The sequence below is a fragment of the Neodiprion fabricii genome, chromosome 7, assembly GCF_021155785.1.
Source record: "Neodiprion fabricii isolate iyNeoFabr1 chromosome 7, iyNeoFabr1.1, whole genome shotgun sequence".
NCBI classification, from domain to species: domain Eukaryota; kingdom Metazoa; phylum Arthropoda; class Insecta; order Hymenoptera; family Diprionidae; genus Neodiprion; species Neodiprion fabricii.
This window is the reverse complement of record NC_060245.1, coordinates 5,169,205-5,182,060: the sequence shown is the minus strand read 5'-3', so window position 1 is coordinate 5,182,060 and position 12,856 is coordinate 5,169,205. Positions and strand designations below refer to the sequence as shown.

The following is a 12,856-nucleotide window of genomic DNA, read 5'->3' as shown; positions in this document are numbered from 1 at the left end:
TCGCGCAGACTTTTAGCTGTCTCATTTACCAACCGACGGGGGGGTTGAAAACTTTTACTTAAATCCTTTATGCACGGGTGCCTCAAACTTTCAGGGGTTCAGTTTCCGCATCTAAGCGGTAAGACGTAAGCGGTTCAACCGCATCGCCCGGAAAGTAAACATATGATTGCAAATTCTGTGAAGCTCAAATCATTTGACAATTTACTGTAATGAAGGAAATAACGCAATATATTTTGAAACAGGGAATGAGAAGAAAAAACAAATATTCAACAAGACACAAGTGGTTGAGATTTTATTCTTACAATCTGCGCAGAAATTACAAAATCTATAGTAATCATTGTATTAGTAGTATAACAAAGCCGGTTCTTGAACGCAGATTCCTCTTATCGACCTTTTACCGACATTTAGCCCAGACACAAACCTTTTTCCAGAGTTTTGAATTGTTGTAACGGATATCCACCCATCGCCCAAGATTTTGGCAAAAAGTTTGAGTCTTGGCTAAGTGTCTGTAAAGGAATCTGCGTTCAGAACCGGCTTTGCCATTCTACTGGCATCAAATGAGTTGCAACCTTTAAATATCAACTATAGTCGTCTGTTTCTTCGTTCTTCTTGCAAAAGGTTGGATACATGAATTTTCTTTTTCTTCTTCAGAAAAACACTCGTTTTTGGGTTGTACAGAATTCACACAGCATTTTTGCGTGATAAAATCACGTGTCGTTTAAGTTCTCGTGAAATATTTTTCTGGGGCACAAAGGGTTGAGGCATCGCGAGTTACGGGCCTGTGAATCCCACTAATGAGCGCCGATTAGCCTTGGTGTGTCACTCTTAATCTGGCGTTAAGAAATTTCAGGGTAACCTGTACGTATAATCAGCATGCCACGCAATTAGGATAGCCGAAATTCCCCGTTCAGAAACATCCTATGATAAAAAAAGAAAAAAAAAGGTAAAAAAAAGAACACTCGAATTGCATTTCGATATACCTCCATAGGTATATATATTTTAATATACTTTTTCAATTGTTTCATCGCTGCGAAGTAATTAAAGTCAGCACGTTTTATGAATATAGAGTCTCTCAACAATGTTCTTTTATGTTATAGTATAATTCTAGACTGAACTCAGTGAACCACGCTGCATATTTTCGGAGAAAAGTTGTCACTGTTTCGTTCTACTTGATATTCCGAAGAGGTATCGCACGTTTTTTGCCTATTACATACCCGCACACACACACACACACACATACATATAATGTAAATACAATTTCAAAAGTGCAGAGATTCGAGAATTGGAAAGAATCGACTCGATCACTTTTTGAATACACTAATTGGCGTATTTTTAGAGTCCGACGATCCGCGAGCTCGACAAATGCCCCCCTATTTTTCATTTTTAATTTTTGTTTTTTTTCTTTCTTTTTTTACTTCCTCCTTTTCTCTTTTCATATACGTTTATATACATATATTCGGTTACGCCGATGGAGCAAGATGATATCGTGTGAAATTGCGTCTGCCGACGGATATGTATGAATTCAACTTTATTCTACGAGCTGTACAAAGCGAAGTTTCAGCGGGTCATGGGGTGTAAAGCACTTTAGCTTTTCAAGTCCAAATTGATCCCGTCTGCAGGACTGAAATCCCAGCCTGCCTTTCTCCAACTTTTGCGGTGCAGCACATGCGGCTCTGCTTTATTTCAACTTATACACAAGGGAAGAAAAAGTCCCCCCCCCGCCCCGCCAAAAAAAAAAAAAAAAACGATTTTTCCATTGAAACGTAATATTGCTCCTCTGCAGGGGGTTCAAATATGCCGCCGTTATTGCAACTGAACGAAGAAAGACTTTTCGCGTCTTGTGCAGTTCAATTTCGTTGTTTTCGTCTGTTTTCTTTTTTTTTTTTCCACTCCTTCTTTTGTACAATTCTCTTCTAGTTTTGGCCCAACCAAAGTAACGCAACGGAGTGAACTTATATTCCAAGAAATAAAGAGATTCTTTTTTCGAATTACGTAAATAGAGTAAAATTGATTTAATACTTTCGAAAATGACGAAAGTCGGCAGAAGAAAAATCGACCAAAAAGAAAACACACAAGTAGTGCGAAAATTTATTTACGACGCAACTTCGAAGACGATGAAAAAATAAATTCTTTTCTACACTTTGTCTGAGCTTGCGGAGTTTTTTTTTTTTTTTCATTTCATTCCATTTCATTGATTGACAACCTAGTAGCCAAATCTTTCCAGTAAGTTTTATTACTTCACTCGGATATGTAGTTTAAACGAATTAGGTACTTGATAATCGCTTGTTTACTTTTGCCCGTTCTGAAAAATGTCTATATGTAACTAAATTTGATGTAACGGTTATTTGAAGGAAAAAAAAATCTACAGTTTCTTTGGATCGTATGAAAAGTAAAAGAGTAAATGTAACTTCCGAGAGAAATTACGTGCAGGGTACTTCTATTTAGGTATATTCACCGTGAATTGAATTTCCCTACCTGCTTCAAGATCTTTTATTCAAAATCCTTGATGTTCAAAGCGTGCTCTGAAGATTTGCAATATATGGCGCAGCATTAGTTGAAATTACCAGTTGCAGCGGAGAAATTTTATCCAATCCGGGGATCCGAATATCCGCCGTGAATCCGGTACTAAGAGAAGAAAATGTCACGATACTAATAATCGAGTATCGGCTGAAAGAACTGATTCCTAGTTCGTTTCGATTGATTTATGCGTATGAGGTATTCCACACTTAACCGACCTACGTATGATCCTCACCATCGGCGATTTGAAAAATTTTCAACTGTGGTATAGAGTGTAGAAATAATCATCTTTTTACCGAGTTTTAGAATTTTTAGACCACGGATTTTATTTCAACTGCTCCCAGAATAAACAGCGCGAGACGATTAACTTAAAAAAAATTTCATGAATTCTTTGTTGAAAAACCAAAATTTTGACGTCAATATACTAATTTATATTTTATACGTTTGTTTCTTACTTTACGATAACTTGTTTGTCCTGTAGCTTCTAAACCAAAAGCACAGTAGCGAGAAAAATTAAATTGAACGTGAATTTGTATTTTTCAAATTTATATTCAATTCGATTTTTCTCACTTTTCAATCCTTTGATTCGCTTGTAGCTTTTAAACCAAGAAGTTGCCCGCTTTTCTATCTTTGTCCAAAAATTTTTCTTATTAATTAAAAAATTGACGAGAAAAATTTAATGTCAATCCATTAAGCCTTAAATTCATTCGAAAATTGAGTGTTTGTGTTTTTGGTAGTAGTAAAATATGGTTAAAAAAAACTAAAACTCAGTGAAATTGAAGCACAATATTCTCATTGAAATTCAAACTGTAATTGCAAAGTTTTTATTAATTTATCCTGCAAGCATGATAATATATTTGTGATATATTTTATGTTCATATTATATGTATATGGATATTTCTTATTATCTTGAAACATTCGCAGACATTTTTTTCAAGCGTTGAAAACATTGGCCATCCATTTCAGAGTATCGAGTCGTCGATACTTCGTATGATAATTATATTTGCAAGTTGATGAAATCGAATTTCATGAAACTTGTTCAAATAACGTCGAGGCATCCAATCAACTGCAAATCTCTTATCTCAGAGAGGTGCATAATTTTAGTAGTTTTTCAAAATTTCTACGGCAGTTTTCTCAACCGTCCTCGAAGCTTGCAAAACTCTTAATGAATATTTGAACCAGTTTGTGTAATGAACGCCGCCGCGTGCAGCTTAATATAATATGTAAGATTTGCAGCGTAGAAGTAAACTTTGCATACGGACGGTAACTTTGGATCTCATGCACTTTGACGGTGCAAGAGTTTGGAAACTTGTCGTCTTTTCCCGGACTGAAGTAGATTTTCTTGAAATTTACTTTTCCCAAGAAATGAGCTCCCGCGAAGCGTAACTCGAGCCGTTTCACCGTCTTACGAATGGACTGAGATTCCCACCACCCCGCTCGCTGCGCAGCTATGGAAAAAAGAGAATTATTGTAATTTCGGTATCACGGAGATTGAGTCACGATGTGGGTATACCCACCCATGCAGAGAAAGGCGAAAAAAGAAAGAAACGATACCGACGGGGGAGAAAAAAATGGAGTGAAATATTAAAAAAGTAAGAAGAAACGTCAGCGGATAGGAAATATATGTTCAAGTGGCGGAAGTTATTGCACGAAAAAAATAAATAAAGACGTATAATACTGACGGTCGTGTTTCATTAAAAAGGATTCTTGCTTCTTTCGACAATTAATATGCAAGCGAATCTTATGAAAATTACTTTTTGCGTATCTTTTTGAGGCTGAAAAAAAAATACAGAAGAAATATCTAATTGTAAATTATTATTCAACGTTCAAACAAAAAGTGCCGTACCTTTTTTTTGTTTCAACTCTGTCTCTTTGATGTTACTGCGCTATAAAACCACCTTTTTATCTCCGTTAATGTTCAAGATCAATTAAACCAAAAAAGGCTTCGTACTCTCGTCGTTGTTCATCGTTGAATCGGTTGGCGTGGTTTTCTCTCCATGAATTCCGGTTCATCTCTCATAATTGTACGGAGTGAAATTTCCCTGAAATTCATTTTCGGCAGGTTTCAGTGAATTTTTCCAAAGTAATCATGTGAATAAAACCATTCATCGCAGAATGAAATCGAAAGAATCTGCTAGATTCCTAATAATCTTGAAGCGATTTGAAACGAAAATTTTGTTTATAATTCCTATACCTTATATTTTTTTACCCCAAAAAATGTAAGGCTATTTTGTAATAAAATTAATGCAAATTGTATCGATTCGCGGCCAAACAGTTTTCACTGTCAATCACATTTAGAATGAGATAGTTCAAACTTTTAAACATTATATTACACAATTCCAAAGTTCCTTAGCTGGTTGAATTTCTTCCGGATGAAGCAGCGAGATGAGTTCTGGAAAGAGTTTTGTAACAGCTTCACAGAGTTCTCACTATAATCCTTACATAACGTAACTTTTTTCGATACCGCACCAGTAATGAAAAAGTTGCACAATTTTTTCCTACATCCGATCCAAAAAAAGTTTATATATATATATATATATATATATAATGTATAATTATGTACGTAGCCTGCTGATGTGAGACTTTTTTCTTCGCAACGGTTTGGTGAGTTCTATTAAAGAATTTTTAGCAGCTTGTTCGAAGAATTAATACGTCGATAATTAATCTAAAATTAGCATTTTTTCAATCATCTCGTGCCAAACTTGAATTTTTCTAAGTCTTAGGCACCGTTTAACGAAATTCTAAATTTATTTCTAACTCAACCAACGTAAATATGTAGGCGTTAGATCGTAACGCAGGATTTAATTTTGAACGTCGTTTAGCCAAGAGAAACCTGCAACTTTAGTCCAACACAATTTATGCCGCCACAAATTTCACGGAATAAAATTAACTCACGCTGTTATTACTTTCATTCATCCGTCGAAGTGTATTTCATCAGAAAATCGTGGGTGTGCGTTAATTGTGGGAAAGCCTCTGAAATTCCGATGTGATTAAGACGTTGAGAACGACAGAAATATACTCGTTGCGTGAAATGATAAAATGGATAAATAGATAAATACGATTCAAATACTTCAAGCTTCAAGCTTGAATTGTCAAAGTTTCCTAGGAATTCTACAAACTTCAAGTGGTACGTCCAATTGCATTGGCTGCGTGCTGTGAAAACGAAATAAATATCCATCCGAACACTGTTCCGGTATCCTAAACTCTCCATTTTCCAAAATTGTTTTGGAATCTTAGCAGAGAACTAATCCGAATTTATTATAAGCCGTAATAACTTTGCCCGGCGTAAACTGTGCCAACAAATTGCTCATCTGACTTGTGGGGCGGTATGCTTCGTGTTTACCAATCGGCGCCCTCCCTCAAAACCAGAGAGGGTAAATACAGCCGGGCTCCAAGTTCAACCTAATGTGGTTGATCTCACCCCGCGGTTAACCAGCCATGCACCCGGTTGACACGCTGCTGTAGAAATTGACGTCAGAATTTGTTATTTACAATACTCTCGAGTCTGACGCACACCATCCATGAAGCGTAAACGTACCTGCAACGTTTACTGTGCGTGTATGCGTGAGATCAGCCTGAGGCGAAACGGACGGTTCAATGCTAACATGCAGAGGAAATTGTTATAAGGGAGTTCAACTTGTATAGTCTAGTTAGAAATTATGCCGTTTGTACGATGTTTAAGAGACGATATCAAAGATACAGCATTACTGTTAGGAATGGTCAACCATTGGTCAGAGAAATTGTGTGAATTTTGATTTGAAAGAATTTTTTATGACGGTCGGACGTAAGGTGTACCTTTTCAATGTATTTGATCAAGTGCAATCGAATATTAGCAGGTTTATTATATTTTCTTGTCTCAAATTGAGGGATTGAACATAGATGGATGAAGCGCAATGAGTTTTGTTCCACTCACAATGTACGCGAATTGTGAAATATCAAGAACGTGAATAAAGAAACGAAAGACAAGAATTCTTCAAATGAACGTTACGGACCGAGTCTTTAAGGTTGGTAATAATTTTAATGCTATTCGTCAGTGTTTCTGGAACTTGGGGCAAGTGAAGTCTTTTATCCTGCTTATCGTATAATTCACGATCTGCTGACTCGCGAATTTAAAGGAGATGGCGGTATAGCCTTTTCACTGCAGAAGTTGGAAGAAATAACAACGCACCTTGTGGCTTCAAGAATATCGACCAAGACCATTAAAATTGTAAGACCTATACGTGCTGTGAAACCTTGATTTGTCGTCACTTGACACTCGGAATACCATATCCGTTCAATAGTCCTGAATTTGAAGTTTTCCACAGTAGGTTATTAACGGAATTCATTTTACTGACATTGATTTTGGCCGTATCGAAAGAAAAAATCAATCAGATATTGGACGAGGTTAAAGACGTTCAACTTGGTCGTAGTGCCTCTTATACTTTACCCCAAATATCTCTGTATTTTGTTTACGAAGAAGACTTCGTTGGATTTTCCCTTCGATAAATGGAAAAACAGCCTCGCGGCGTAACCGTATGGATGAGAAAAATTGGAGAGTTATTCTTATAGCTCGAACGGGTACAGGAGTTCAATTTCGTAACACAATACAAAATCGCGAGACATGCGTCGTAGTAACGAAACAAAACAAATTGTGGAACCTGCAGCTTTATCTCACTGACTTCGAAGTGAGATCAATATCCCTAAATATAAGATACGAATAATGGTATCATCATGTTTCCGTGAGAAGTTCAGACACGACAACATTCGACAATTTATACTAACTATGCATTGAACCAAGAAGCTGGAATTATCGCTCCGGATATCTTGGTTCAGCACTAGTTTGCATGATACAGCGGAGGCAAGTGAGTTAATAAGATAAAAAAAGTCATTTATATGACCAATTAAGCCACCTGTCTTACCGATCAAGCCGTCTGTTTTACCAATTAAGATACCTGTTTTATCAACTAAGCCACCTGTCTTACCAACTAAGGTACCTTGGTTGAACGCGATCGTTAGCGCCATGTCATTACCTGAGAGTTACCCTCACGCCACAACTTGACATCCACTAGATCTGGGCAATTACTGATCATACACCGTCGTAATGTGGTTAACCTGGATCCACGGACAAAGGCGTATCCTAGTGTTCGCGAGCTTACCAGCAGACCTAGATTGGTACAATATTTTGTCAGTGAGGATAAACAGACGGCGAATTGTGTGTCCTTTACGCGAGGGTGGCAAATGGCGTTCGATAATACGACGAAGGGCAGTTTGCGCGATGGGGAGAAAGGGTTTAAGCTGTAAAATCGTTGCGTGGAGAAAACTGAGCGGCCATAAGGAAACCGAGAACGATGTCAGGGCCGACCGGAAGACTTCTGACTTCTACGGAATTTTTCAACGGCGTCGAGAGGGTGAGGAAGAAATGCTTTCCAAGCCGCACAGTTTTCCCAATCTTGATCCTCAGTCCTCGAGGAAAAGTGGAAGGGAAAAAGTGAAACGAAAAAAAAAAACAGAATAAAGAATGATAGTGATAAAAAATGCGAAAACAGAAGGCACAGGGAAAACGTTCTGATCCCCTGCCTCGATGGCGATTCTCGATATCTCTGAAGACAAGGGCTGAGCGAGGGAAAATATATTTTGGGGTTGATGCATACGGACGAACACACGTCATGGAAATGGTGAAAGTTTCAAGACCATGAGGAAGAGGTTGGCTGCAGATGAAATACTCGAAGCGGAGGAATTGATACCGTGCCACGATCATCGATGCAAACAAGCGTGAAAGTGAGCATTTGCCAATGACGACGTGAAGGAAATCAAACGCCCCACGGTCACTGAACATCGAATAAAGTCGGAGAGATAGGGAGAGGTAGAGAGCGAGAGTGAAACAGAGTAATAGAGAGAGAGTTTGGATGACGGAAGTAAACGGTTCGATCAAATCTTTGGAAGTGCAATTGTGAACATCGATAAGAAACTACTGCCGAAGGAATGTTATGGGGGAGTATAAAAACCAGCGAAGAAGAAGATGATGTGGAAGTCGAAATGAGACGATCACGGTGCACTTGCCAGTTTATCGATTCCCAAGACAGACGGCCGTTTCCTGCTACTACCTATACGGGATATTCTCGAGCAGGTCTGCAGTGATGGGAGGGAAATTAAGCTGGGTCCTCTTTCTGGTCGACCGGCGCCAGCTCGTTGCGTTAGTCTTTTCCCATGGGAGGTGCGGAGCTCTGACACAAAGGCTTTTGATATGATCGGTGAAAGTTTGGAGACGAAAACTGGCCCCAAAGAATGGAATGAACTTTGAAATTTATCATCTTGGAGAGACTTTGTTTCCTAAAAGCATAATGAGACGAAGATTTGCGTGGCTTTTGGTCATGTACTTCCATAGCCTCTCGACCTGGAAAGTTGATTTTCGCTTCACCTCCTTGGGTCACAAAGTAGCAACAGCTTGGGCGCCGCAGGACGGAAGTAAATAAACGGTGCTAGGACGGTCGTATGTGTTTGAACTTAACCAGCTGTCCACTGTTAAGACTGATTTGGTCTCCGGTGAGATCGACTTCCGAAATGCCGAATAGAAGCGGGCTAGACGTACACATGGGTATAGGACTCAGGCATGGGAATTGATACGTCGGAGTGTGGGTGGAAATGGACCTTGAAAGGATCAGACAGTGAGTTGACGGAACCTGATTAATTGCCGAGAGATGAAGGTGGATGAAGCTTGAGAAATGGCCTCTGAAACGTGGCCAAAACGCGACTCCAAACAAAACTTTTCTATATTGCTTATGCGAGAATTTTCGAACATTCAAATTGGTCTTTCAATGTTTTCTTCATTGATTCGCAATATGATGATCGATTATCATTCGTGAAATATAATCGCATACCTAATCAAAGTGGCGATTGAGTCAGGAGTTTTTCATGAAAAGAATGATCGCACTTTTATTGAAATATTACACGAGCAGCATCAGGACGTGTTGAAATCAAGAGATGAAAAATTCAAGTGCATTGGGTGTAAGGTCTACACAATGAATTGGCGTGAGATGAACGTGGTCACGCCACTCGATGGCTCAGATGAAAAACATTTGCATTTCCAGACAGTCGCATTGTTTCTGAGTGAAATAATATTGGGATTTGCCCGCTTTTCGTATCCACTTGGAATTTATTATAATGTATGACTAAAATGTCCTTTTCGTTTTCTTCTTCTTCTTCTTCTTTTTCTTCTTTTTCTTTTACTTCTATACCGTAAAAGTGCTTCGCTTGGATCAGCTCAAGCTTAATCGTAAAAGTCTGCTGCGTTGTCCTTTGCAGGAATTGAGAATACCAGTGTGGGAAGCTGGATCTCTGTACTCGATTCGATTACCTATTTCATCCGGATACGTTTGGAAAATTTGCGGTTCAATTCTTTTCGAACAAATTGCTTTCGCAATTGCGGAGACAAATTAAGGCGTTGAAAAATCTCACGCCACTTAAATCTTACTGTACAAGTCAAGCTGACGTACATTTATTTCAAAGGTTTAATAATATTTAGAAAATGATATGCTTTAAGATTACAGAGAAATCTATATTGTATTAATTGCAATCTTCCCCAGAATTTAAAGTTCCGGTAAAATCAGTCGAATGAATCGATTCAATGAGTTGCACAATATATGCGCAATAAGTGTTTTTCGAGAACAAAAATTACTCGTTTTTGAATTTCAAAACTTGCACTAATTGTAAGAAGAATAAATTTTCAATTTTGACCGCCGTATTGAACACGACGTTTTGCATTTGAAAGAAATTCCAATTCATCGTTTGAATAATTGACTGCTAGTTGAATTTGAAATAAAAAACGGAACAATAAAAACAAACTGTAAAAATGAGACGATAATGTGAAAATGAACACCGTTAATTATTCCAAGTTTGAAATTTCATATTTTTAGCACTTTTAATCAGGTTTTGAGCTTGTATATAACTTCAATTATGGGTCTGGCTTCTGTACAACAGTTTACTTAAACGAGAACTTGGGTTGCGTGTTGAACTTGCAGAGCGATATCACTTACAAAGTGCGGGAGGCGTCTCGGTTTTACTTGCAGAGTTTACATTGTTGCTTTCTTGGAAATCTGGGTCATTCAAACAATGCGTATTGACGTTTCAACCGAAGTGAGAAGGAGGGAAAGAGAGAAAGAGAGAAAGAGAGAGAGAGAGGGAGGGAGAGAGAGAGAGAGAGAGAGAGAAAGAACTCGCCCCTGTATTACATTGAACCCTAAGTAATTACAACAATACGTTACATAGCTCAGCGAAGCTACAAAATCCAACGAGATGTTAACTGCAAACACTGGTTTTGTAAAGAAGATGCTTTTTTTCCAAATTCCAAGATGGATAAAGACGCGGTAGTAAAATATCACAACTAAGTCGATGTTGGTTAATCCAAGTTACGCATGGTATGTGTAATATTTCTTGGAAAAGTCTGAATAGATTCAGGAGTGAAAAAAGCTCCGCCTAACTCGGAAAAAGGTATTCAGAGAATCCCAGAAGAATTCAGCAAATGTTAAAGTGAGATTCAGATATTTCAGCAGTATTTCCCAAGTGAAATTATATCGATACTGCTTGGTTTTTATATTTTCCCACTCTAATGTTTCTCAATACCACTCATTATCGGTACCTACCTCTCCAGAATTTGACCTAAAATGCAAATATACTCGCGTTTTCATGAATTATGCTCGATTAACGACAAATCCCTGAATGAAGTTTACAGCCTGTCAAAATGGCGACTCATTTTCAAAATCTTGCACAGTGTCGACCTGATGTCACTTGATTTGTTCCAACTATACTGAGAGTGGATCCAAGTCTTCAGCCTTCCATCCTTGTTCCGAAATTTATACATTAAATTTTTTTCCCCAGTCAGACAGTTTCAATCAGCTATTATTTCACTCCAAACCTTGGTAACGATGTCTTCTTAACAGTTTGTCATGCTTTTTTCGTCCGGCCTTTTGGACGGTCATATTTTACCTCGAAGACCTAGAAACTCTGATATATTATACCGAGTGACACCTTGTTTTCAATTAAACCTACCTACGCCACTGTCCGTCTAAATGGAACTCTGGGTGATGTATCTTCTTTCGCAATGGTATAACATTAACCGTCCATTGCTGAAACCTATTCTCATTCAGGCTTCGGCTCAGCGTTTTACACGAATCTTACCTACACCATAAGGTACTCGATGCCGAAACGAGGGTGATTCTTTTTTGTCCGATTGTCGTTTCTACCGTAATTGCACATTGGTAGAAGAAGCTTAACGTTGCTATCCTTTACCAGTATCTTCAAAGACTTTCTCATCTTGAAAGACTTCAAGCTAAACCTCATCGTGATACGCGTTTATAACTACTTTCTTCGAATTGGAAGACCTTCGGTACATGCCAAATACGAAGTAGCTAAGGTTCCGGATATTTACTCACGTTCGAAACTCGTTTCAGGAAACTTCGCCAACGTTCTATATTTCGCAACTTTTTCATTCCACCGTCGACTATAACTCTGAATGAAAATGTATATACATAGAATTCAATTACCAGTCAGCTCAAATCGATTGCTTCAAGTTTCATTTCAAGATTGTGTCACTTTCTTCAACCACTCGATATACCTACGCGTATCACAAAAAGCGACGCAACAATGAATTCGATTTTAGTTCCATCGCTTTCTCGGTATCATTCCTACCCATTTGATATTTCTTTAGAACTGTTGATGCCTCTTACATTATTATTATTATTACTATTATTATACTTATATTCACCGGTGAAATATACCCAACAGTTTGTTAAATCTTGACTGCGATTCCACATCTCATACGAAATTCATTCTACTTTGACTATTGGCATACCAAGACAGAGAATTCATTTCCCGGTATTCGATGCTGATGGTGTTAAACTTGTGTTTGATTCAACTGCCGTTTAACCATTCCAGATTAAACCACCAGGTAAGACGTGGATCAGGCAGCCTTTGTTTCCGGCTACTTGCTGGCCACATCAGAGATCCTACGGCTGCCATGGTGTGGAAGATTGATTGGGTGATGTACGAGTGCCTGGTTAGCGTGAGGATCAAGGTAATATATGCTAACAAAGTTACTTTCGTTCCGCGATGCAAATTTTAACGCTTGCAAATAATGGAAATCGTGTGTGGAAAACAGGCGTGTCGCGTTTTGAGTGCTTGCACGGCCTTGTCTGGGTCGTTATGGTACCCAGTATAACCACTGTTGAAGAGGACGTTGAACCAAATATCGATGCGTATTATTTATTTTATAACGAGGCGGTCTAACGTCTAATTTCACGTCTAATTTAACGAATTTCATTTGTTACAGTAAGTAGAAAAATTCAGTAATAGTTAATAGGTAAAT

The 12,856-nt window shown here is 38.3% G+C and overlaps 1 protein-coding gene across 1 annotated transcript in view; it reads left to right on the top strand.

The window, feature by feature from the left end:
* Positions 1 to 12,856, top strand: part of LOC124187151 — an 86,145-nt gene that overhangs the window by 42,484 nt on the left and 30,805 nt on the right. The window contains exon 4 of the transcript XR_006871778.1: positions 12,427 to 12,565. The gene's annotated coding sequence lies outside the window, so the exon portion shown is untranslated. The remainder of the gene's footprint in view (positions 1 to 12,426; positions 12,566 to 12,856) is intronic.